This window comes from Topomyia yanbarensis, chromosome 3 (genome assembly GCF_030247195.1).
Source record: "Topomyia yanbarensis strain Yona2022 chromosome 3, ASM3024719v1, whole genome shotgun sequence".
Taxonomy (NCBI): domain Eukaryota; kingdom Metazoa; phylum Arthropoda; class Insecta; order Diptera; family Culicidae; genus Topomyia; species Topomyia yanbarensis.
Genome location: NC_080672.1, coordinates 346,396,193 through 346,423,908, shown reverse-complemented (window position 1 = coordinate 346,423,908; position 27,716 = coordinate 346,396,193). Strand labels below are relative to the sequence as shown.

Here is a 27,716-nt window from a genome sequence, read left to right as displayed (position 1 = left end):
ACAAGACGAAAATAGATGTATATGACGTTTATTAAAATATCTTTTTTTGCAAATTTCTTTAATTTTATTCATCCATCAACAGAAAAGATCCCTATAAACCAACAACCACGCTGCGGTCAAATTCACTCAAAATAGAGAAAAGATCGGAACTAATCTTGCTACTCGCAGATATCATGATTAGCAATTCTACAATCTATGAATATATTGAGCCGCATCACTGAGTTCAAAGCCCCACAAATAATGGAAGTTATCCGAAAAGTAAACAACAAATTTATTTTCCCCAGAAGCCAAAGAACCTTACCCCGTCACGCAATTATTTACCTGACGAATCAATTCGGCAGCTTCACGTTGGATGCACCGCTCTGGCCACATGAAAGTAAGCAACAATCTTCGAAAATTGCTTACTCCGGCACGGCCGCCGCCCCACCGTTGACCAAACAGAAACCAAATTCCACGCTCAGAACAAGCAACAGAGCACAATTAAAAAAAATATGCGTCCCACAAAAGCTTTCCCATGTTCAACCGCCTTCTTTCCGCTCGTAATAGCCCAAACCCGGACTCGTGGGCATGAACTGACAAAAACCAATTCGGTACTCTTTATTTTTCGGATGTTCACCACGGAAAAGGTTTGTATTTTCTAATCTGTTTCGGCACTTTTCCACCAAAAAAAATCACAACTTTTCTACCCATCACTTTCGTAGGTTTGAACGGTATAACATGATTCCCAACCATCTTCGCTTTTTCCTTCCTTTCCAAAGATATTCCCGATCGAAGTTTGACGAACGGCAGAAGAAGTCATCAATCGGTTTTGTTCAGCAGCAAACATTGGAAACTCCAACCAGCAGGCTTTTTTTGTTGGACAACAAAAAAGGCTATTGAATGCGTACCCCCACAATCGTCTTACAACAATCGAGGTCAGCTAGACGGAAGAAAAGTAGTGAACCGGTCAAACAACTTCAGCGCCACGGATCCGATCGATTTGTGTTGATCGTACAGCACGGGCGACGGCGCGCGGCTTCTCCATACGATCTTATCAGTCGCGTGACAATACGAACCGGGCTGATATGGGAAGAGGTGTCCGGCTGCGCAAAGGTAGTGCAATGAACCACATGACCGACGCACGACGATGTGTATGTCACGCAACAACAGCAATCAGCAGGTAGGTAGTGTAGCTAGCAACCGATTTGTTTCACTTTGCCGGCAACGAAGACGCACGGTTCTGTTCATTGCCACGAGCCAAAGACCGCGAAGAAAGTGATGGCAGGTACCGAGTCCATTCCGGTGCTTGCTTTTGCACGGAGAAAACCAACCCGAAAGATAGTGTGCAACAAGAAGAGAAGATCAATGGAACGACATCGAATGAATGAAATCGTAGTTATAATACAGAAGGAAGGCAAATGAATTCCGAGGCGCAGTGCTGCCATATTTGTGATGCAATGGAGCGAAAGTAGTTTAGAGATTTCTTTGGTCTTTACTATACTTCGTTTTTTTGTGTTTGTATCTTTCAAACAGTGTGAATAAGAAGTCTGAAAATTTTAGCAAACTTGTACACCTGAAAATTTATTGGCTACGATTAGTTTAACATTCCGTTATAGATACGGCGGAAGCTTAGCCATAAAAACTTGACCAACGCGGATTAGCTTCTCAAGTTTTCATTTAAGCTATCTCGATTAATTTGTCTGCTTCAATTACAATCATCTCATGAAAGGCTTCACGAAACTCTTCACGAAAATCAAATGCTTTTGATTAATGATTCGGGAATTAATAAAAATTCACCTATAAGGTTGGTAAATATTAGTAGAGGAAGCTTTCTAGGTTGTTGGCCCTGAAATAAACATTGTTTAGAATTACATTAAGAATACAGGCCAGATTCGATTATCCGTAGGGTGCAGAAAAATTTCGCTTCGGATGATCGAATCAAAACAAAAGTTTTGTTTTCTTCATGAAATATATTTGTTATTTGTTCAAAAACAGTATCTAATGTACATGCATCTATGTTTGACTCATGGATCATTTTTTTATCATACCGTTTTAAAAACGAATATCGATCGCTTCATATTCTATAAAGTGATAGTAACACATGTAAGAAAAATAAGTTATATAGCCAAGTTATTTTATTTTAAAGAATTGTTTTCGATTGATTGGGATACTCTAATTGGGATTGGGATAGTCTAATCATCATGACGCATGAAACTAATTTCTCTGCGTGAAACTTCAGGTAACTTAATGCTAGTTTCGGTAAATTCAGACAGAAATAACAATTGAATTTATGATTACGCACTACTGGTTTGTATATAACAACAAAACTTTGGGAATCCTTTAAGGGCCGATTTCTGCTGAACGGTCTGCTGGGCGTCGCTTAACGTTGGTCCAACGAAAGACCAGCATTGGACGATTTTAAAACATGGATTTCTATGAAGATGAGTTTTGCACACGTTACAAGTAAAAAAAAATCAAGGATCGTGCGTTGTTCAATCAACAGCAGCATCATCATCGTCGTCATGCGCTCTAAGGTTTTGGAGAGCTACTCAGAAACTAGCTGATTTTTAGCTATGATAATGTTCAAACGCATTGAGTGATTCAGTTTGTTATACATCGTCGCACAGTAAACTTTTTTCTCTTGTTTGCTTGGTGGAAACATCATCCAGAATCTTCATTTGGCTATTGTTCGACGTTCTACGCAGCCGAGTCACTTAAAGGATGTTCAGTGCATCTACTTCGTAACGAATTATTAGCGCTGTTCTTTTTAAAGCGGTTCAAAGTGCTGACTGCAATGAAGATCCCCGTGTTTGTCCGCCTCCGAATTTATCAGCTTTTTGACCCGATTTTGTCAGTCACAAATAAAACAAAGTCTTGTCGTTTGATTCTTTTATGTTATACGTTTGGATTTAAGCAAAAGCCTTTTACTTAAGTGAGCTAAGAATTTAAAATGTCGATGTTCTTAAAGTGATTAAAATGATTCGATTTTTTTAAACTGATGCGATAATAGACTGATTTCGATGACTTAAGTGGGGTTTTATACCATACTTTAGATAGTCCCAATCAATATGAAACATACTTTCAGATCTTGTCAATCTTCAATACATAATGTGGATGACAAAATCGGTCATTAAATTCATTTTAAAAATTACAGAAAAAATCACAGATTTTAAAATTTTGTTCTTCTAGTAATTATAGCTGGTATCTACAAGAAATTATAGTTTGTAGCCAATCTATTAGGCGCATAAAATTTTATAGGACACTGCACTGAATTGAAAGATTTGTTGATTATATGAAACTTCTTTATTTTTCCAAATTATTGTAATTTTCGCGAGAGTTTAAAATTTTGTGCTTCCAGGAATTGTAGCTGATATCAATTTCTATCGATTTTTGCATTTAAATATTGGGATAATTTTTTTTGTGAGAAATACGACATTTCTGTATGTCTACGTATTTTTGTGAATATTTTTTGAGAACATAAAATTCTGGTCTTCCAGAAATTGTAGCTGTATCAATTGTAATTGACTGGTGTACGGTAATATTAATAATTAAAATTTCTGTATTTTTACGAAGTTTTCATTATTTTTTAGAACATAGTTATTCTTTCAGAAACTGTAGTTAGTAGCAAATAATAAATTATAAATGTGTAATGTGGCTTGATAAAAAATAATGTACCGATAATCGAAACAATTTTTTCGGATTGTCGTACTACGGATAATCGAATTATTTTCTACGGATAATCGAGTTACGGATAATCGAATATGGCCTGTAATACAAAACACACGCTATTGAAAATCTGCGTACTACCTCCCCCTTCACATGTTCCCAAAAATGTTTTTATCTACGCCAATCCGGCTTTTTACGTGCCATAATGGCGGTCTAAATTGTTCAGTTCGTAATACGTTTAATGGCCCTTTTTTGACAATAATCGTTTACGTCAACCGCCCACTGAGATTAAGTCATCCTACATTAGTTCAATGCGTTGGATATTTATTCAATGAACGCCCAACATCTGCAACTGGGCGTTTCTGTCAATCGTAAACGATTATTGTCAAAAAAGGGCAATTAAACGTATTACGAACTGAACAATTTAGACCCCCATTATGGCACGTAAAAAGCTGGATTCATTTACTATTAGTACCTAAATTCCCCGCATGTCCACCACTTATTAGCTTATGGGAAAGTGAGCTACCAGCAAGCAGCTATTCATTTAATAATCAGGACACAATCAACTTTTGTTGGAAGTTTTAAAAAAATCCAAAAAAATAAGGCGTAATGTAACCGTTGTCGAAAAATTTCACATTTCCTCTGAAGACGATTTCCACTCGCCAGTAAATCGCTGTGTCGTAGACTAATTTACAAAAAAACGATATTTTTCCACCTAGTAGTGAGATGAGACAGTTCTTACACATATACCGGTTGGATCATTCATTCAGTTTGCCGAATTCATGCGAAGTGTAAAGTATACCATTCATAAATTCATGAAACACGATTTCGTGAACTGAAAGATTTACGAAAACCGTGACAAAGTTCCTGAAATTATGAATAATGAACACCGTATTTATGAAACAATTTGTGTTTTCAAAAAACGTTACATTCTAATGTTTGATTGGGTTACTGTTGTTGTTCCCTGGACATGTTTAGTTTTTGTTTTAACTCTTGTTCATAAGTTGGGAATGCACCGCCGAGAATCAAACGATGTTCATGATTTCGAGAGCTTATTCGCGATTTTTGTGATTTCTCATCGCGATACCGTGTTATTTTATTCATGAGTTTTCTATTCATGTTATTGTGATATTTTAGTTATGAGCAGTTATTCATGTTCATGATTGCAGGATCTTGGTCACGTTGTGTGATATTTTAATCAGCGCTCAGAGCAGTTTTGGTTTTTGCCTTTCTCATATAAAGAAAGGCTATGCAATCACTGTAAAAATCGACTTTTTAACCGAGGTCCGGAGGGCCGAGTGTCATACACCATTCGATTCAGTTCGTCGAGATCGGAAAATGTATGGGTGTGTATGTATGTGTGTGTGTGTATGTGTGTGTCATTTAAACTCACACAATTTTCTCAGAGATGGTTGAACCGATTTTCGCAAACTTAGTTTCATCTGAAAGGTATAACGCTCACATAAGCTGCAATTGAATTTTTAGTTGATCCGACTTCCGGTTCCGGAGTTACGGGTTCAAGAGTGCGGTCACACAACAAATTCCCATATAAACTGGTACCACCATGATGTTCAAATGATGTAAAACATATTAAAATTTATGTAACATTACTCTAGTTTGCGGGTCTGGATCACTAATGATCAATCAAAGCAGCTTTGACCACATTGGCCACCTATGACGGTTCATGACGCCCCCGGGGAACCCGCCAAGGTCCTAAGCTAATATCACACCCATTCCCCAACGAATTCTTTACCGATTTTTACAAACTTGAATTGAAAGATACAGTAATACCATTGACTGCTGCTGAATTTCATTCGGTTGCGGACTCTTGCTTCCGAAGTTACAGGGGTGTTGGTAAGGATACACTGGAATTTCCCATATAAATCGGAACAATCGTAATACCTCAGAGGCTAAAAACTATTAAAATGGTCACCAAATTACTTCTAATCGCAAATCTAGATCACTGATTGCCAATCAAACATTCTTTGAATATATTGTCCACGATCGACGATTCCGGAATTCCGGGCATATTCCACAATTAAAGTCACATCGGTTCTTCGGTGATGACTGAACCGATTTTCTCAAACCAAGTCTCAAATGGAAGGAAAAATATGGTTGAGACTGACGTAATAGTCTCTGAGTGATATTGTGCGATACTTGGTAAACCTTCGCAGGGCAGCTCTCTTTATAGACTTCAGCCGTCGCAGTGTACTCGTTTGCCATGGAGGGCCGGTTTGTCGATGATGAACTTTCTTTGGAACGTGCCTGTCAATAGCGTACACCAGAACGTTTGAAAAGGTTTGAACTGCGGTTTCGACATCTTCCGGGTCCAGAATATTTTCCCAATGGATGGTGGAAAGCAGGTCTGCGATACTGCGATGGTCAGCTTTACGGAAATCGTAGGAGACAGAAAGTGGTAATATATCGAAATCATGTTCCACAGAGCTATCTATCAATCGTGGCGATCAGTGGAGGATGATGTGCCACTGGTTTTACCAGAGGAGAGGGAGCCGTCACTATTGATGTGGCGGAAACCTGATCGCTGACAAAACAAAGATCGAGATGGCGGCTATTCTCATTGGCAATAGGATTGATTTGTAGTAACATGGCTGAGCTATGGCTGTCAAGTAGCCTAGAACGGAATAGTCCGAATCCGGATAAAGAAATATACTACGGGAAGATTTCCATGAAATGCTAGGAAGATTAAAATCTCCTAGTACCATGATCTCATCAACAGCGTTAGCATCTTCGAGGATAGTAGAAACTGAGCTGCTGTGTGCTTCGACGTATTCGGTATCACGAGCGCGGTGGTTTTCTGTCCAGACGTCATATTGAACCTTATCAAATGAATAACGATGTTTGAGGTCCTTAAAATTTTCTTTTACCTATTGCTCGTACGTATTACTGGTCGCTAGTAGCTGGAACATTCAAGAAAAAGTACATGAACCGAAACTAGTTCCATGAATAAAAAGAGATCGTACATCATATACTAGGAATCAAGAATCAGTTTTCGAATACATTAATAATATTTAATGATGTTGTGAACTTTTATACTAGCACGGATGGTGAGTCGTGACTATTATACTAGGTGTCATGTACCAGTTCACGAATAAATTAATAATTCATGATTTTGTGAACTATTTCACGAGCACGAATATTGGATCGCGACTATTATACTAGGAATCATGAATTAGTTCACGAATACATGAATAATATTTGGTAATTTTGTGATTTATTTCACGGGCACCCATAGTCAGTCGTGACTACTAAACTAGGAACCGTAAATCAGTTCACGAATGCATGAATAATTTTTTATGATTTCGTGAACTATTTCGTGAGGCCGATTGTTAATTCGTTGGTATTATACTAGGTATCATGAACCAGTTCATGAATGCATGAATATTATTTCATGATTTTGTGAATATATTAGGATCGTGAAGTAGGATTGAATAGATTCATTGATAAAATTCCGTTCGACTTTCGTGAAATAGTTCATGAAGAAATACCTAGAATGTTTTGATTTTATGAACTAATGTTTCTGAATCTATGAATACTATCATGAGTCAAACTTTGGTTTTACGAGTAATGTTCATAAAGTTGTAAACTAGTTCACTAAAAAACCGTGACTGAAGCTCACAAAACAAAAACAAATATTTCCACTAACAAAAGCGTTATGCGGGCATTACTGTAGGGAAATTGAACATAATTATAAAACACATTATTTTTGTTTATGGTCCTGTTATCATAACATGAAGTGGTTATTTCAGAGAATTCATGGCACTTTATTCACGATTTTGGGAACATTTTTTTCCGTATAGATGTGGATGTTTCGAATTCTGTACGAATGAAACCACTAAACTTAATAAATTATAGAATATCCAAAAAATCGGAAATTCAAAAAAATAGATAAGAAAAATGTTATCAAATTCATAAAACAAATAGAATGATCAAATTAGCAAAATGAATAAATCAATTTCGTTCAGTTCATTAAATGAAAAATTTGACAATATTTAAAAAAGTTATGAAATCAATAGAACGAATAAGGTTGAGTTAATTTAACAAATTCTATTAAATGAATAAAAGGAATAACTGAACAAAATTAATAAGACTATTAAAATTAAGAAACTGGAGAAAATTATTAGAATTAATGAAAAGAAGAAAATTGATGAAATCGATGTAATTAACAAAATAAATAAAATTAACGATTAAAATAAACAAAACTATTAAAATCAATGAAATGCATTAACTGAAAAATGAGTACACTCAGGTTTTTTTTACGCGGGGGATACAGGCCGCGTAAATGAAAACCGCGAAAATGAATACCGCGTAAATTTCAAAATCCGTGTAAATGAAAGCCGCGTAAATTTTCTAAATTCGCTTAAATGAAAACCGCGTAAATTTCAAAATCCGCGTAAATGGAAGCCGCGTAAATTTCAAAATCCGCGTAATTGAAGACCGCGTAAATTTAAGAATCCGCGTTAATGGGAACCTCGTTAATGGATACCGCGTAAATTAAAAAATCCGCGTGAATGAAAACCGCGTAAATTTCAAAATCCGCGTAAATGAAAACCGCGTAAATTTCAAAAACCGCGTACAAAAACCTGAGTGTACATAGAAAAAAAATTTAAAAAAAAAGATTTAAATATAAATTTAAAGAATAAAGCGAATTTAAGAACCATATGTTCAGAAAATTATGAAATGTTTGCAAGAATCCAGTTATTTCAAGAATGACTAATTAATAAAGGGGGAAGTGGGCCAATTCGAACCCGAACCTGTTTCTCAGCCATGGTAATATTATGAAAAGCGTATGTATCATTTTCATGGCTGTAATATGTCTCTTTTCTAACTCACAAAATATGGCGGTTCTCAGTTTTCATCTGCGTGCGCTACAGGCAAATATTGTTTCGGAGCGCTATGTTGAAAAATTTGTGTGCATCTCATGGAAAAATCATTTGAGAAGAAAGTATAGCAAGTCGGTCGAGCTTTCAGGAAAACATAAGTTTGTACAAATCGGTTGACAGATTTCAATGTTATAGCTCATAGCCCTTAGGTAATTTGGGCCAGCTCCAAATTCTTTTTTTAGGAATTGTCCTACTGGAGCTGTAGAGCTACAGTCTAGGCAGGGCTCCCCGTCAGAATCACTCAATTAAATTACAGACGAGACGGGAAAAGTCACGCACTAAAACACTGCTGCGGGCGTAGGGGCTGCACAATCGCGTGTATCATCGCGAAGGGATCGAGCGTTTGTACATGGGCGTTTATATATCGCGTGTGCTATTTGACTAGTGTGTAAATTCGCGTGTATAAATTCGATTTTATAACCGTGTGTCCATTCGCATGTTTTCTTGAATTCTTGATGCTCAATTTTCAGTGTACGGATCAGATACCAGAAGAGATTACCCCAATACTCCTAGAGTTCCCGGTCATGTCGCCATGGAACGTGTTGTCTACACACAAAAAAATAATGAAATTTAAACGACATGTAAATCAATACGAATGTAAAGATACAAAGATTGAATCTAAAATTTGATTCAAAATTACGTTAAAATCAATTGAAGCATCAAACAGCATACAATTTTACACTTTCATTCGTGTAATATTACATGTCATTCATTTTACAGCAGTATTCGAGTAAAAATACATTGAAGTATATTGGTTTTCCGTTTAAAGTAACTGTAATTTTCAATCCACGTGTAAAATTATAATAAAATTCGTTGAAGAAAGCACGACAAGTCGTGTGTATTTGTGGTGGAACTTAATTTTACATTTATATTCATGCTCCAAATATGTGCATGAAAATAAACTTAAAATTACAAAATATTTTTTTCTGTGTACGTAGTGAATATGAGCATCATTTTTATTGGTCCAGCTGAAGACATGAGTCTAAGCTGTTAGAACCGAAGGTAGGAGCTTCCAGGCGTGACCGATTCATGATCACGTGAGCTAGAGACCGCGTTTGTAAATTTATAAGTGCTCAAAGTTTGTTTAATTACTGGGGTGTTTTAATGTTGGCGAGATCGTGGGCGTAAGTATGTGTGAATGATTGTAATTGCACGTTCTGTTATCGCGAACGCCTCGATTGATTGTATTAGTGAGCGTTAGTATGAATCTAATTTAAGATAAAGTAATAAAAGAAATCAAAAATGCAAAAAGATTAATTAAAAGTGTATAAACTGACCCATATTATTGTTGGTATACATGAGTAGTGGAAAATCAAACTAATAGAAGTACATCAAAAAACAGACTATTTGTGCTCTTTTCTTCTACTTTAGAAGTCTGTTTTTTGTTGTATTGTAACATATGTAATATCCAATCGAACTACTTGAACTCGTCTAAATACCAGCAAATAATATTTATTTACCATTTTCGACAAATGCATTCGGTTAGAATTTTATCATGCTATGCTGATCGGAAATTGATGATTCACGTGTGTCGGTAAATTAATCGTACCATAATTTATCCAAATTATGGTACATCCCAAATTAATCGAATCGAATGGTTGAATTGAACACCAAAGAAAAGTGACCAACGAATCCCAATTGCACTCGAGACAATAAATTACCCACTATTCTGTCACATATGCCAGTTCTGCATTCATTCCCTGACCCAGCTGTCACAACTACTTGGACGAACACAAACACAGATAGACATTCGACTAGCACATAACAATTGTACACTAACATTAACAGGTTTTTTACTTTTACATTTAATTAATTAACCTGTGCACGATGACGAAAACGACCGATAAATCGACACACAATGACCCCCACTGTAAGCCGTGTCCACAAACACCGACAATAAGCTGTGGAACAATGTTTACAAACACGGCCCACAGCAAAAATCAATTCATGTCGACGGGCTACGCTAGCGCGGACAGGTTAGTGGTTGAGCTGGTTGAGCTGGTGCAAAGTATGAAAAAACACAAAACATAAAAAGGCCCTTAAGCCCTCTCGGTCTCTCCTCGATGCACCACTATTGTTGCGTGAGGCAATAACCATCTTAAAGCAATTGTCTGTCGGAGGATCTTTAAAACTAGTGCACGAAATATTCTTGATAAAGTTTCCAATACCGTCAAACCCTAGGAGAGGGAGCTTCTGATGAAAGTAGTGCCAATCATTCGTTCCCTTTCCGCTCCGAAAACCAAACTGGGTTTCTGATAGCAAGCCATTCACCTCAACCCAATTGTCGAGACGTCGTAGAATAATTTTTTCCAACAATTTCCTGATGCAGGATATCATTGCAATCGGTCGATACGAGCTATGGTCGGAGGCTGTTTCTCCCGGTTTTGGAACTACGATGGCTCTCACTTGTCTCCACTCACGTGGAACAATATTCTGCTCAAGAAACTTGTTGGCTAAATCCAACAAGCGTCTTTTGGCAAGAGCAGGTAGATTCTTCAACAAGTTGAATTTAATTCTGTTTGGACCCGGAGCATTATTGCTACATGAAAGGAGCGCAATTTAAAATTCCATCATTGTCAAAGGCGAATCTATGGAATCGTTACTTGTGGGAGCCTCGCTATATCTTTCGTAATGATGAGCTTTATTAAAACATATGATTGTGCCAGATCGATCTCTTTAAAAAAACCAAACCGATATTGTCAAACATCGATCCTTTAAGATCGGATGAAAAAATGTGCGAAAGTTTTGTTCCGTGAACGAAAATGAAATCGTACGACTAACGGAACATTCGTACAATGTACATTAAATATTTAAAAATCACGAAAATGTTCGTTTAAATTACGAAAATGTGTTTCGTTTTCTACGATGAATTTCGTGCAATGTACATTGAATATTTAAAATAACGAAAATTTTCGTTCATCAAGTCGCCATGTTTTTGATTCATGAAATGAAATCATCTAATCCAATTTTAGCAGATTTACGGATAACAATATGAAATTTTTGTGCATAATTCTTTTGGGGATTCTTCGGAAAAATTGGTTAAATTACCAGTAACCAAGCAGAATGTAAAAATTCTGAAAACGCCACTTTGTAGAAATTTTTCAGACAGTGAATGTGGCATTATTTTATTTCGACTAAAATGTTATCACATTTTATTTTTAACGACAATCAATTAGCTAGAGATTAGTGAATAGGGAAAGTTAAGAAAAATTTGAAATTTACAGATCGGAAAACTAGAAGTAGCAGAGTTATTAGAGACAGGCTTAAAATCTTACGGACTAATCTTTTGTCCTCTGCTGGTAGGAGTCGAGCTTAGGCAGCATTACGACGAATCGCTCAAGTCCGCCAACATGTCTCCCGACAAAGACAGACTCGTTCCTGGTTCTCATGGTAAAGAGAGATTAGTCCGTAAGATATTAAGCCCGTTTCTAATGACCCTGCCATTTCTAGTTTTCCGATCCATATATTTCATATCCTTGCTCTCACTTGAGTACTATGGCCCTAAATGTTAATAACATTCCGTACTCAGTAATCTCTAGCCAATTGAATGTCGTTAAAAAGTAAAAAATGATGTAACATATCGAACTTAGTGTACCCCAATATGGCATTTGTCATAAGATATCAAAACAGCGACGACCTAGCGAAATCTACTTAGGAACCATCCATAAACGACGTAGCATTTTCGAATGATTTTCAACACCCCCCTCCCCCATCGTAGCATTTCGTCACAAAACTCCAAAAACCCCGCTGGCAATTACGTAGCTCGACGGTAACCCTCCCCCTCCTTGTCACCGTAAAAAATTAAAAAAAAATGAAGAACGATGGTAGTTAAAAGAAACGGGTAAGATTGTCGTGACATTAGGTCAACCCCCATTCCCCTTTAAAAAAGCTTCGTAGCATGACATTACCCCCTATCCCCTGTCGTCACACATCATCACAAAATCCAAAACTCCCCCTCCGCCATATAATGCTACGTCATTTATGGATGGTCCCTTAACTAAAGTTAGCATCTCGCAAAGATCGTTTATAATTTCGGATGCGACCAGGGCGGAGTAAAACACAAAAAAAAACCTAATCCGTAATGTGGTTGTTCCAGACACGCGCGGACTTAGCCTCAAATTTACGTTCAGGAATCAGCGAAACCTGGCCTACATACATACGTACAACTTCTCAGAGCTGTTGCTGTTGGAATTCAACTCTCACTGGGAGTCGTGGTGCACCATATGTTGTACCCAGTGTCGGTCTTGGGACCAGGTTTGCGGTCCACCGCACTCCAATAAGCTGACGTTATGCCGTCTCGGAGGAGAGCAAACTGTAATTGGTTTGCCGCTTCCAGGAATCTCCGATTTCAAGCTGATCCAGGTGTCTGGCTGTGCGTTGTATTTAAGCCGTCGTGAAAACGGGTCACAAATGTTTGTCTGTCTTTTCGTAACTAAACATCAATTTCCTCTACGACTGGAACAGTTAGAACCGAGAGCAAAAATGTTTAATGTGCGAATATTGATTATTGATATGAAAAAGAGTGTCTCTGTTTTGGGATATTTAAATCGCCCCGTAACCGATCCTGGGCATCGCAAAGCATCGTATTTGACAGATGTTCGAACGGACCAAGGAGTTGGGAGATAATGTGGAGAATGCAGAAAAACCTGATTTCTCATTGACTTCTAATAAAAATAGGACCGGGAACATAACGCTTGATCATCTGGACAGCTGGAACGGATCGAACATTTGCACAAACTAGTTCGACTAGGGATTTAATACTTTATCGCATATGTTTGGACTTCGTTGCGTAGGACGACTAAAAGTCACAGCTCGCGGGGGTTCAAAGTAAGGCCATTAGTTGGTTGAACGAAGGAAATATTGTCTCTGTGGAAATGGCTGTTGACAGATAACACAACCTTAAGAAACCAGTTGTGTAGGGATTATTTCTGGAATTTGGTAAATGCCGAGGGCCTTCGCAGAAAAGAACTCTCCGATATCTTTATTATTAATCGAGCGTACTGGAAACCCACCAAAAAGAGACAGTTCTTGTTTCACTCTGTTTTTTTACAACCGAAATGTAGGTCAGCTTGATATGCAACCTATCACAAATCCATCATAGAATTTCAAATTAATTCAAATCATTTGAAAGAGGCCACGTCAACCTGAAAGTGCATTAAAACCCTCAATGGAGAACCCGGCAAGGGCTGATGTGTTTATTCGATTCCATCGCCACATTAAGATAACTTTGCATCTAACACTTCCACGGCGAGAAATTGTCATGCTTTCTCCTACCTATTTAAAGCTAATTTAATCGCTGTGCCCTTCTATCGGCCAGACCTATCCTAAAGCTCCACACCAATCAACGTTGACCTGACAAGTAGTGCCCAAACAAAACGATTACTCAGCTAACTGCTTTGTCTGCGCACGTTTGCGCCCAATTTACCCACGGTCATTCCGTGAGTGTTTCGGACTTTTCTTCGGACCACCACTCAGCATCACTCGACCTGTTGCCCAATTGATGTAACTGATTGATACGCAAGTGTTGCGTTTTGGTGAGGCAAGGTTAACAAGAGCTCCACCTGTGCTGAGACTTGAGAGTCTCCCAGGGCCAGAGGGAAGTACCAATCTATTTTCACTTACGCTCAAGTCGGCGTTCGCTTAAGATAGTGTCCGCCGCATGCTAGTTAAGAAGCAAAAACTAAAACGTTTCGCTTTAACCTATATTCCTCTCAGGGTATGGACAATATGGAAGTAGAACCTGCATGCCAAGGGCGAACCAAAATCTGTTTTTTTTTTCGAGTCAGACTAATTGCAGCGATTTTGCAATAATGAGCTGGCGATTTCAGAAAAAAAACCTGGCTTCCAGCTTTACCCACGAGTAGCCCGATTGGGCGATAATTTCCCGCAGGTTTTTCGGAGCGTGAGTTAACTGGGCTGCCAAGGCCCAACTCATTGGCTTCAATTGACCCAGCGGCGTTTGATGGCGCGTGGTAAATGTAACCCCTTTTGCAGCCCAGCAATGTAGGTGATGACCAACTAGCTGGGGCTATTATCAGCGGAGAAATTTGCCAACTGTGGGTAATCTCTATTGAAAATCGGTGCATTTTTCTGGTCAGTACTGGAGGTGGAATGACGGGGGGAAATTAAGATAAGAGTGCACTCCAGCACTGGAATAATGGGAGGTTCAATGTAATTTCAGCAATGAAATCGCTTCTTTTCGGAAGTGTTTTGAGTAAAACTTTTACATTGTTACCAGTCCATTCGGGATCATGCATAAGTGCTCGCAACGCAAGCTTTCTTGATATTCGTGCCTGAAGAAAATTTTATCCCAAGCGGGACCACAAATTGGTAGTTTTTCATTTTGTGCGAAGTGAAAAAGTATGTAAGGAAATTCAACCGGTTGTGTGCCCCTCTGCATATCCGGTAACCGAGAATAGAGTTGTTGTGCTATCTTATGACAAGCGCCATTTAGCACTTTTCGAGAAAAAAACGATTTTTAAAATTTGAGATTGAACATTTTGAAATTTATAATGGTGGGAAGCTTTACGAAACCGATAATCGATTTATGCGAAGATCGGTTGACTATATGGACAGGTTTTGCTCAAAATGTAAACCAAAGTCGCTCGCATACGTATCATAAGCATATATTGATGATAAAATATGTATGACATGTCACAAATGTGCACAGAGGACTTAATATAGAAAAGAATTATAAACGATTTGTAAAATTATACGTTATAGATCATTATATCCAATATTATACTTTTCAATGCAGTAGCAGCGATATCAGGCTACAGAATGATGGTATTGAAGCACAAAGTTCACAATTCCTCTTTTATTCGGAAAAACCAATTTCACAATTTTCCTCTTTTATTCGAAAAAAAACAATAAATAAAAGTTGGTTTCATTTACAATTTAGAAAAATATACATAAAGCAATATTATTTTTGACAGGCGACTGCACGAAAAAAATATTCTTTTTGCATAATCATCACATTTCGGCATACTTTCCAAAAATAAAGGAAATCTCAAATGCAAATTTGTTCAATAATCTTGAAAACAAAAGTCAACCAAGCGCAGAGAAAACTATGGTAGGAAAAGTTTTCCTCCCAAGACAAGAACCTGGCTAATTATTATGGTGGATCTGCATAGGAATTGTTATCAGAGACATCTATTGGCTTTCTGGCTTCAATATGCACTTGATGGTAGGACCGATGTCTGTTTTTTTGTTTTCACAAGATAGGAAAACTCGTTCAATCGAGAAATTGGCGCTTGTCATAATAGTGCTTCGCTATATGTCAGTAAACAAGCAGGATTTCAAAATTCTCAAAACGCCACTGTGAAGAAATTCAAAATTCAGTAACACGGTATATGCGCGAAGTGATCAAAAAATGATGCAAACTTGAAATCGACCTTCACGGATTTGCCAACTATGCGATTTTATTTTCATTTTAATATTAAAACTTATTTTTCTCCCATTACATATATTTAAATTTTGAGAATTGTAATGCCATCGCGTTCCTCAGACATCTTTACATAAAAAACACTTATCATCTCAATATAATATGAGCGCATCCTGAGATATGCCGTTTTGAAGGGAAAACTCGCATTTTCTCATATAAAAATCCATTTTTATTGGACAAAATTGAGAAAATCTTTAAACGGTCATAAAAATCGACGCTGATCCCTAGTAACAATTGTAGTTTTATGATAGTTTTATAGCCACTGATAAAACTTAGATTGCACTTGTAGCGTGCTATAAAACTTCAATTGTTACTTGGGATGTGATAGAAGCAAATAAAAAACGTAGTTTTTCATCATTTCTCGTCTACTTCACGAAAAATTATGTTTGAACTCGGAATACTCAAGTTGGTTTTTTAGTGTTGAGCGCTTGCGATTTTATTTTTTATATTGCGGTTTTTTCTCTTCGAAACGGTGTGCCTCAGGATCCGCTCAAATTATATTGAGATTATAAGTGTTTTTTATGTAAAAATGTTGGAGGAACACGATGGCATTAGAATTTTCAAAATTAAAATATATGTATTGAGAGAAAAAAGCATATTAATATTTAACTGCAACAATCGCATAGTTGGCAGCACTGCTGCCAAAAATTAATATTTTTTATAGATTCCTTGAACAATTTTCTTCAAAAGCCATCTTGCGGTTTGATTCTAGAGTAAATAGAATCGGAGATATGATCAAATTAAAATCAAGGATTTTGGCAAAACGGGGGGTGCTCCTATGACCCGAGGGGTGATTCAATTGACAGTAAAATTTGGGTTTTTATATATTGGCCCTAGATGAACAATTTCTCCAAATTTGGTTCAAATCCGTGAAGGTCGATTTCACGTGCCTTGATCACTTCTCGTGGAATGACTAACTCAGTTTACCCCAAAATGGCGTTTGTCATACGATAACACATTAGCAACGAGATACAGCTGATCTAAGAATTGGAGTATGTGCGCAATGTTAGCACTATGTTTTGGTGCATAAAACATAAAACATAAAACATAAAACATAAAACATAAAACATAAAACATAAAACATAAAACATAAAACATAAAACATAAAACATAAAACATAAAACATAAAACATAAAACATAAAACATAAAACATAAAACATAAAACATAAAACATAAAACATAAAACATAAAACATAAAACATAAAACATAAAACATAAAACATAAAACATAAAACATAAAACATAAAACATAAAACATAAAACATAAAACATAAAACATAAAACATAAAACATAAAACATAAAACATAAAACATAAAACATAAAACATAAAACATAAAACATAAAACATAAAACATAAAACATAAAACATAAAACATAAAACATAAAACATAAAACATAAAACATAAAACATAAAACATAAAACATAAAACATAAAACATAAAACATAAAACATAAAACATAAAACATAAAACATAAAACATAAAACATAAAACATAAAACATAAAACATAAAACATAAAACATAAAACATAAAACATAAAACATAAAACATAAAACATAAAACATAAAACATAAAACATAAAACATAAAACATAAAACATAAAACATAAAACATAAAACATAAAACATAAAACATAAAACATAAAACATAAAACATAAAACATAAAACATAAAACATAAAACATAAAACATAAAACATAAAACATAAAACATAAAACATAAAACATAAAACATAAAACATAAAACATAAAACATAAAACATAAAACATAAAACATAAAACATAAAACATAAAACATAAAACATAAAACATAAAACATAAAACATAGAGGTGTGCGCCGATGAAAAATGTCGTTGTCGGCGGCGTAGGTGTGATTTGGGCCGGCGGCGGCGGCGTATCGGCGTGACGCCGTTTGCTAAAATCATCGGCGGCGGCGGCGGCGCAAAGCGGCGTGGGATATTTTTTGATATGGATGGAAAGTAGTAATTTCCTCAATCATCTTGCTATGTTGACTATTGTGTCTGCGTGTGTCAAAATTAAACCAAATATTGATGACGTAGCGGTGTCATCAGCTTTAAGCATAACACTGTTTTTTAACCGGAAATTAATTTTATTTGAGAAAATGGAAAAAAAAATAAAAGTAAATATCCAAAATTGCGATTACTAAAGATAAATTTAAACAACCGCTCCTAATGCTTGCAATGCCAACCGTTACGAATATCGATGCTAACACAGTTTCAGAAAGCAAAGTTTTATGCCATTCATTTTAATAAATATTCCTCTGAGATAAAATAACAATACCTGGTCTTCAGTCTAATTTCTACTTCTGCCTGAGCCAGACCTATACAACCGAGTGAAGTGAAATAGAATTTATTAACCTGATACTTGGAGAAATTTCTTTATGCTGAGAATGTGGATCGATTATTCAACTAAAAATCACGGAACTATTAAATAAACCACGCTTTGTCCCCATAACATGCAAATTCCTACGCGCATGTATTAACATCAGACGCCACATCGTGAACAATCCTTGCACAATACAAAGATACATATACAAACGAGAATGCATCTCAGCGAATTGCCGACTCATCGACGATATACCTATTTGAACAGTGATCTGTATACAAATACCTACAAACGGTTCCCAAATTTGTGACAGTTGTTCAGGACATAATGACAACTGCTAAACAGCATCCAGCACCCCAAAATCAACTGTTAGCACTATCGGTGAGGATAAAAAGGCGACGTTGCTCACGCGCAAGTGCAAGAAGCAAGATGCAACATCCGACCGTCGGCACCAATACAGCTTTAACTATGAAGATCTGGACGTCAGACATGAGAGAAGCAAATAATCCCAAAGATACAGCAGACAAGCAGTCAACTGTATCCCCACCGCTAAAGAAGGTCTCCACTCTCAATAGAAAGTCACGAGCACGAGATTCTGCGGATAACCAATAATGTTTTTTGCTGAAATATTGAAATAGAAATTAACGGGACGTTTTCTGGGCCACTCTGATCGTTTGATACACCGCACTCAATATTTTGTCCACGTATATCGTTGGAAAAAATCCTTAGCATGATAAAATTACAAAATGGTGCGGCTTCCAATACAGGTTAAACATCGAATCACTTTCGAACAATAGGCCAATATGGTATGGTAGTTTCGATTGCGGCAAAGTTCTACTGTATCGATTTTGTAGAGTTTTTCGGTAAATTAAAGGAAAAGAGAAACAAAGGATAAGAAAATTGAAATGCGGATTTTTCTAGAGAGAACCAGTTGTAAACGTACAGAAAACCTTCCATTATGCTGACAGAAGTATGTTTCACTAGTTTTTCGTTCCAAGTTTCATTTCGGCAGACTTTGCAGCCAGGTTTTAGGAATGTGCAGTGCTACTGCATGGCTAGTGTTACGAGGCTACTGACTACTAAGAATCCTTCCTGGCGGGGGCTGGCTTATACGACGGGTGGCTTATACGACACCAACGCCTTACCCTCTGAACTACCAGACCAAGGTTAATAGTTAAAAGTCGTACGGCTTGAATTACTATATCGAAGGCATGACGTGACGTGAGTTAACTTTCGAGGCCTGCTTTCAACATCGCCAGTAGATGTTCAGCAATCGCTATACGAGCTTTGCTTGCGTGCAAATTTGAGTAGAATGGTGATTCACGCGTGCGATGGTAATTTGCAACGTATTTTTATTTAAATATTTACACAGATTTTGTAGAAACAATTGTACTGGCTTATATGTCGGTTCATTAAGTTTTAACTGTTTCTAACCATGAAAAAGTGACATCATTCGGTCGATATGCTATCTAATTCCGCATGAGCCAAATATGTTCTTGCACTAAGTAACTTGTGTCTTTAACTACTGAGAATTCAACAGTAGGGAGTATTATGGTTTCCACAGACTGACTGTTGATTGCTGCGATCCGGATGACTATGCGAGTAGGAAGTCAGCAAAAGTATTGTCCAGGCTATTTTATTATCATATCGATTGATTGATTAGTAAAACAAGAAACGCTTAGAACAAGTATATTGCTTAACTTCTGAATATCTTAATACCTTTTACCGACCTATTCGGCTGATATTCGCTTGTCCAGTCTTTAAACAGCGGAACACTATATAAATTCACAGTTCATAAGCAAACCGCTCACAGATACGGTGACAGTTTAATTTCTTGCTGAATTGCCGTGCGGTTCGAAAGCAGCTTTGTTTCCATATGGACTACAATATGCTGCCTCAAGATTGGTAATGGTAAGAATCACACAAAACTATTACAACCAATAAGATTATCGTAAAGTAAACCAAAATTCTTTCACTCAATACACATTCAGGTCAAATTGTTGCTTCGCAATGAGAGGATCAAATGATTTCCGAATAATTATTTATTCACAATGAATAATAAAAACTTCCTAGGATGACAATGATATGTTATGCTATATACAATATACAATATGCTATATACAATACAATTCAGAGCGCATAACTTACGTTTAGTATTTATTCCTCTTCTATTCCTCCTATATTTGCGTTCGCAACTTATTTGTGACTTCGTGTCAATTCTGCAATAATATATTGCATTAATCCTAGTATTTTTAGTATTAAGTTTCAATGATATTACCTTCATCAGCGTCACTAGTGACCTAATCGTGACTGTGAAGTGCGTGAATTAGGTTCCGTTAACTACAATATGAAAATTTGCTAATTTTATGGAGTTATACAAAAGCAGTTTAGTGGAAAACTAACCTCGAATTAGTTACAGATTGTTAAATGTGAATTTCTATCACCGATAATGATCACAGCTGCTTTACGAGTTAATACATCTAACGCGACTTGCAAATTGCAGCGTATAACTGTGTTTTAAATACAATTTCAAATAAATTTTTATAATTTATAAATCGAGTAAACTTTTTAGAATATAATCTTCAGCACACGCGGATTGGCTTTCTTCTACTGGTTGTCGTTTCATACCAGCGCGATCGAGTACACGGTGGGTCTCGTGTCATGATCGTTAAGTTGATGGGTTTTTTAGATCTGGTCGTCTCGATGAGGCGCGTGACCCATTGGGTCGTTTACAATGGACTCGGCGCGAGTTTAAATATGATCGGCGGCGCAGCACAAAAAAGGCAATCGGCGCGCTGACCATTTTTTCCTAAAATCGGCGGCGTGTCAAAATCATCGGCGGCGGCGGCGTGGCGCGGCGGCGCACACCTCTAATAAAACATAAAACATAAAACATAAAACATAAAACATAAAACATAAAACATAAAACATAAAACATAAAACATAAAACATAAAACATAAAACATAAAACATAAAACATAAAACATAAAACATAAAACATAAAACATAAAACATAAAACATAAAACATAAAACATAAAACATAAAACATAAAACATAAAACATAAAACATAGAGGTGTGCGCCGATGAAAAATGTCGTTGTCGGCGGCGTAGGTGTGATTTGGGCCGGCGGCGGCGGCGTATCGGCGTGACGCCGTTTGCTAAAATCATCGGCGGCGGCGGCGGCGCAAAGCGGCGTGGGATATTTTTTGATATGGATGGAAAGTAGTAATTTCCTCAATCATCTTGCTATGTTGACTATTGTGTCTGCGTGTGTCAAAATTAAACCAAATATTGATGACGTAGCGGTGTCATCAGCTTTAAGCATAACACTGTTTTTTAACCGGAAATTAATTTTATTTGAGAAAATGGAAAAAAAAATAAAAGTAAATATCCAAAATTGCGATTACTAAAGATAAATTTAAACAACCGCTCCTAATGCTTGCAATGCCAACCGTTACGAATATCGATGCTAACACAGTTTCAGAAAGCAAAGTTTTATGCCATTCATTTTAATAAATATTCCTCTGAGATAAAATAACAATACCTGGTCTTCAGTCTAATTTCTACTTCTGCCTGAGCCAGACCTATACAACCGAGTGAAGTGAAATAGAATTTATTAACCTGATACTTGGAGAAATTTCTTTATGCTGAGAATGTGGATCGATTATTCAACTAAAAATCACGGAACTATTAAATAAACCACGCTTTGTCCCCATAACATGCAAATTCCTACGCGCATGTATTAACATCAGACGCCACATCGTGAACAATCCTTGCACAATACAAAGATACATATACAAACGAGAATGCATCTCAGCGAATTGCCGACTCATCGACGATATACCTATTTGAACAGTGATCTGTATACAAATACCTACAAACGGTTCCCAAATTTGTGACAGTTGTTCAGGACATAATGACAACTGCTAAACAGCATCCAGCACCCCAAAATCAACTGTTAGCACTATCGGTGAGGATAAAAAGGCGACGTTGCTCACGCGCAAGTGCAAGAAGCAAGATGCAACATCCGACCGTCGGCACCAATACAGCTTTAACTATGAAGATCTGGACGTCAGACATGAGAGAAGCAAATAATCCCAAAGATACAGCAGACAAGCAGTCAACTGTATCCCCACCGCTAAAGAAGGTCTCCACTCTCAATAGAAAGTCACGAGCACGAGATTCTGCGGATAACCAATAATGTTTTTTGCTGAAATATTGAAATAGAAATTAACGGGACGTTTTCTGGGCCACTCTGATCGTTTGATACACCGCACTCAATATTTTGTCCACGTATATCGTTGGAAAAAATCCTTAGCATGATAAAATTACAAAATGGTGCGGCTTCCAATACAGGTTAAACATCGAATCACTTTCGAACAATAGGCCAATATGGTATGGTAGTTTCGATTGCGGCAAAGTTCTACTGTATCGATTTTGTAGACTTTTTCGGTAAATTAAAGGAAAAGAGAAACAAAGGATAAGAAAATTGAAATGCGGATTTTTCTAGAGAGAACCAGTTGTAAACGTACAGAAAACCTTCCATTATGCTGACAGAAGTATGTTTCACTAGTTTTTCGTTCCAAGTTTCATTTCGGCAGACTTTGCAGCCAGGTTTTAGGAATGTGCAGTGCTACTGCATGGCTAGTGTTACGAGGCTACTGACTACTAAGAATCCTTCCTGGCGGGGGCTGGCTTATACGACGGGTGGCTTATACGACACCAACGCCTTACCCTCTGAACTACCAGACCAAGGTTAATAGTTAAAAGTCGTACGGCTTGAATTACTATATCGAAGGCATGACGTGACGTGAGTTAACTTTCGAGGCCTGCTTTCAACATCGCCAGTAGATGTTCAGCAATCGCTATACGAGCTTTGCTTGCGTGCAAATTTGAGTAGAATGGTGATTCACGCGTGCGATGGTAATTTGCAACGTATTTTTATTTAAATATTTACACAGATTTTGTAGAAACAATTGTACTGGCTTATATGTCGGTTCATTAAGTTTTAACTGTTTCTAACCATGAAAAAGTGACATCATTCGGTCGATATGCTATCTAATTCCGCATGAGCCAAATATGTTCTTGCACTAAGTAACTTGTGTCTTTAACTACTGAGAATTCAACAGTAGGGAGTATTATGGTTTCCACAGACTGACTGTTGATTGCTGCGATCCGGATGACTATGCGAGTAGGAAGTCAGCAAAAGTATTGTCCAGGCTATTTTATTATCATATCGATTGATTGATTAGTAAAACAAGAAACGCTTAGAACAAGTATATTGCTTAACTTCTGAATATCTTAATACCTTTTACCGACCTATTCGGCTGATATTCGCTTGTCCAGTCTTTAAACAGCGGAACACTATATAAATTCACAGTTCATAAGCAAACCGCTCACAGATACGGTGACAGTTTAATTTCTTGCTGAATTGCCGTGCGGTTCGAAAGCAGCTTTGTTTCCATATGGACTACAATATGCTGCCTCAAGATTGGTAATGGTAAGAATCACACAAAACTATTACAACCAATAAGATTATCGTAAAGTAAACCAAAATTCTTTCACTCAATACACATTCAGGTCAAATTGTTGCTTCGCAATGAGAGGATCAAATGATTTCCGAATAATTATTTATTCACAATGAATAATAAAAACTTCCTAGGATGACAATGATATGTTATGCTATATACAATATACAATATGCTATATACAATACAATTCAGAGCGCATAACTTACGTTTAGTATTTATTCCTCTTCTATTCCTCCTATATTTGCGTTCGCAACTTATTTGTGACTTCGTGTCAATTCTGCAATAATATATTGCATTAATCCTAGTATTTTTAGTATTAAGTTTCAATGATATTACCTTCATCAGCGTCACTAGTGACCTAATCGTGACTGTGAAGTGCGTGAATTAGGTTCCGTTAACTACAATATGAAAATTTGCTAATTTTATGGAGTTATACAAAAGCAGTTTAGTGGAAAACTAACCTCGAATTAGTTACAGATTGTTAAATGTGAATTTCTATCACCGATAATGATCACAGCTGCTTTACGAGTTAATACATCTAACGCGACTTGCAAATTGCAGCGTATAACTGTGTTTTAAATACAATTTCAAATAAATTTTTATAATTTATAAATCGAGTAAACTTTTTAGAATATAATCTTCAGCACACGCGGATTGGCTTTCTTCTACTGGTTGTCGTTTCATACCAGCGCGATCGAGTACACGGTGGGTCTCGTGTCATGATCGTTAAGTTGATGGGTTTTTTAGATCTGGTCGTCTCGATGAGGCGCGTGACCCATTGGGTCGTTTACAATGGACTCGGCGCGAGTTTAAATATGATCGGCGGCGCAGCACAAAAAAGGCAATCGGCGCGCTGACCATTTTTTCCTAAAATCGGCGGCGTGTCAAAATCATCGGCGGCGGCGGCGTGGCGCGGCGGCGCACACCTCTAATAAAACATAAAACATAAAACATAAAACATAAAACATAAAACATAAAACATAAAACATAAAACATAAAACATAAAACATAAAACATAAAACATAAAACATAAAACATAAAACATAAAACATAAAACATAAAACATAAAACATAAAACATAAAACATAAAACATAAAACATAAAACATAAAACATAAAACATAAAACATAAAACATAAAACATAAAACATAAAACATAAAACATAAAACATAAAACATAAAACATAAAACATAAAACATAAAACATAAAACATAAAACATAAAACATAAAACATAAAACATAAAACATAAAACATAAAACATAAAACATAAAACATAAAACATAAAACATAAAACATAAAACATAAAACATAAAACATAAAACATAAAACATAAAACATAAAACATAAAACATAAAACATAAAACATAAAACATAAAACATAAAACATAAAACATAAAACATAAAACATAAAACATAAAACATAAAACATAAAACATAAAACATAAAACATAAAACATAAAACATAAAACATAAAACATAAAACATAAAACATAAAACATAAAACATAAAACATAAAACATAAAACATAAAACATAAAACATAAAACATAAAACATAAAACATAAAACATAAAACATAAAACATAAAACATAAAACATAAAACATAAAACATAAAACATAAAACATAAAACATAAAACATAAAACATAAAACATAAAACATAAAACATAAAACATAAAACATAAAACATAAAACATAAAACATAAAACATAAAACATAAAACATAAAACATAAAACATAAAACATAAAACATAAAACATAAAACATAAAACATAAAACATAAAACATAAAACATAAAACATAAAACATAAAACATAAAACATAAAACATAAAACATAAAACATAAAACATAAAACATAAAACATAAAACATAAAACATAAAACATAAAACATAAAACATAAAACATAAAACATAAAACATAAAACATAAAACATAAAACATAAAACATAAAACATAAAACATAAAACATAAAACATAAAACATAAAACATAAAACATAAAACATAAAACATAAAACATAAAACATAAAACATAAAACATAAAACATAAAACATAAAACATAAAACATAAAACATAAAACATAAAACATAAAACATAAAACATAAAACATAAAACATAAAACATAAAACATAAAACATAAAACATAAAACATAAAACATAAAACATAAAACATAAAACATAAAACATAAAACATAAAACATAAAACATAAAACATAAAACATAAAACATAAAACATAAAACATAAAACATAAAACATAAAACATAAAACATAAAACATAAAACATAAAACATAAAACATAAAACATAAAACATAAAACATAAAACATAAAACATAAAACATAAAACATAAAACATAAAACATAAAACATAAAACATAAAACATAAAACATAAAACATAAAACATAAAACATAAAACATAAAACATAAAACATAAAACATAAAACATAAAACATAAAACATAAAACATAAAACATAAAACATAAAACATAAAACATAAAACATAAAACATAAAACATAAAACATAAAACATAAAACATAAAACATAAAACATAAAACATAAAACATAAAACATAAAACATAAAACATAAAACATAAAACATAAAACATAAAACATAAAACATAAAACATAAAACATAAAACATAAAACATAAAACATAAAACATAAAACATAAAACATAAAACATAAAACATAAAACATAAAACATAAAACATAAAACATAAAACATAAAACATAAAACATAAAACATAAAACATAAAACATAAAACATAAAACATAAAACATAAAACATAAAACATAAAACATAAAACATAAAACATAAAACATAAAACATAAAACATAAAACATAAAACATAAAACATAAAACATAAAACATAAAACATAAAACATAAAACATAAAACATAAAACATAAAACATAAAACATAAAACATAAAACATAAAACATAAAACATAAAACATAAAACATAAAACATAAAACATAAAACATAAAACATAAAACATAAAACATAAAACATAAAACATAAAACATAAAACATAAAACATAAAACATAAAACATAAAACATAAAACATAAAACATAAAACATAAAACATAAAACATAAAACATAAAACATAAAACATAAAACATAAAACATAAAACATAAAACATAAAACATAAAACATAAAACATAAAACATAAAACATAAAACATAAAACATAAAACATAAAACATAAAACATAAAACATAAAACATAAAACATAAAACATAAAACATAAAACATAAAACATAAAACATAAAACATAAAACATAAAACATAAAACATAAAACATAAAACATAAAACATAAAACATAAAACATAAAACATAAAACATAAAACATAAAACATAAAACATAAAACATAAAACATAAAACATAAAACATAAAACATAAAACATAAAACATAAAACATAAAACATAAAACATAAAACATAAAACATAAAACATAAAACATAAAACATAAAACATAAAACATAAAACATAAAACATAAAACATAAAACATAAAACATAAAACATAAAACATAAAACATAAAACATAAAACATAAAACATAAAACATAAAACATAAAACATAAAACATAAAACATAAAACATAAAACATAAAACATAAAACATAAAACATAAAACATAAAACATAAAACATAAAACATAAAACATAAAACATAAAACATAAAACATAAAACATAAAACATAAAACATAAAACATAAAACATAAAACATAAAACATAAAACATAAAACATAAAACATAAAACATAAAACATAAAACATAAAACATAAAACATAAAACATAAAACATAAAACATAAAACATAAAACATAAAACATAAAACATAA

At 34.6% G+C, this 27,716-nt stretch overlaps 1 long non-coding RNA gene across 1 annotated transcript in view; it reads left to right on the top strand.

Annotated features, from left to right (window-relative positions):
* The first annotated feature begins 1,057 nt into the window (after positions 1 to 1,057).
* The window catches only part of LOC131691355 (uncharacterized), a 43,513-nt gene continuing 16,854 nt past the window's right edge, over positions 1,058 to 27,716 (top strand). Inside the window, exon 1 of the long non-coding RNA XR_009305754.1 lies at positions 1,058 to 1,159. This is a non-coding gene — a long non-coding RNA (uncharacterized LOC131691355). The remainder of the gene's footprint in view (positions 1,160 to 27,716) is intronic.